The following is a 1,052-nucleotide window of genomic DNA, read 5'->3' on the forward strand; positions in this document are numbered from 1 at the left end:
TATTGGGAGACCCAAGAAAAATAGAGCACGAGGAGAAGATGAAGTACCCCAACGCCCCATCAATTCCAAGGTTGGGTTACAACAAAAATACTCTTATTGTCTTAAACTTGGTCAAAACAAGCGAGGTTGTCCTATTAGAATTAAAATTGTAAGGTTTTTTTTTTCCATTAAGTTTAATTTACTATCTTCCAAATAAATCTTGTTTACTCTTCTTTGTTTGGTTAATGGTAATGACAGTAGACTAGCACCGTAAGGGCAAACCCTACGAGGACCAATTCAAGCAAACCAATTGCAAGCACGTCAAACACTAATACTATCATCTCTCTCAGCACTATTTAGGTTCCATTCCTAAACCATGAAAAAAACACACAAAAATAATGCTCTATCCCAACACTGCAAGAGCAGTAAAAATCGATAGTTTGCATTTAGCATATATAAGACTTGGTTTGCTTGTATTGCTGCTTCTCTATCTGCCCAAGCAAAAAAAGTGCATCCCTTTTCAATATGAAACATAAACACCAAGAACATGAAGAATTCCATAAGCCCGTATCAAAATACAAGTTAAACAGTATACTTACATTATAATATATAAAAACACAGAATCTGCATTCTGGATTCTCTGCTGTCTTCGACCACCTCAAAATAGGGGCTCCCCACAATTGCAGGTAAGTTTTGCTCGTCACCTACTTTTTCTTTGTGATGACGTTGAACTCTAAGAAGCCATAATAATTTAGAATTTCAGTTTCTTGTTTTAGGAAGAAGCACGACGAAGATACAAGGTGGGACTAGGGTTCAGATTTGGGTTTTTTATATTTTTTTACAAAAAATTTAAAAATAAGTTAAAATAATTTTATTTGCCTAGTCACCCATTAGAGGTCTCGTCAGAGTTTCAGATTATCAGTTCACTAATATCCATTTTTAATTTTAACGTTGATAGGAGACAGTGACAGAATTGGTGCAATTCGAAAACTTTATGCATAAAATTGAAATAAATTAAAATTTGGAAGTATTTTTAAAATTTTTTACAAATATTAGGATAAAAGTAATGCTTT

General features: G+C 33.4%; 1 long non-coding RNA gene across 1 annotated transcript; it reads right to left on the bottom strand.

The window, feature by feature from the left end:
- On the bottom strand, positions 335–937 carry LOC110268770. The gene is made up of 2 exons (XR_002357200.1): positions 579–937; positions 335–470 (listed from the first exon to the last, which is right to left on the bottom strand). It is a non-coding gene; the product is annotated as an uncharacterized LOC110268770 (long non-coding RNA).

Source organism: Arachis ipaensis, chromosome B02 (genome assembly GCF_000816755.2).
Source record: "Arachis ipaensis cultivar K30076 chromosome B02, Araip1.1, whole genome shotgun sequence".
Lineage (NCBI taxonomy): Eukaryota > Viridiplantae > Streptophyta > Magnoliopsida > Fabales > Fabaceae > Arachis > Arachis ipaensis.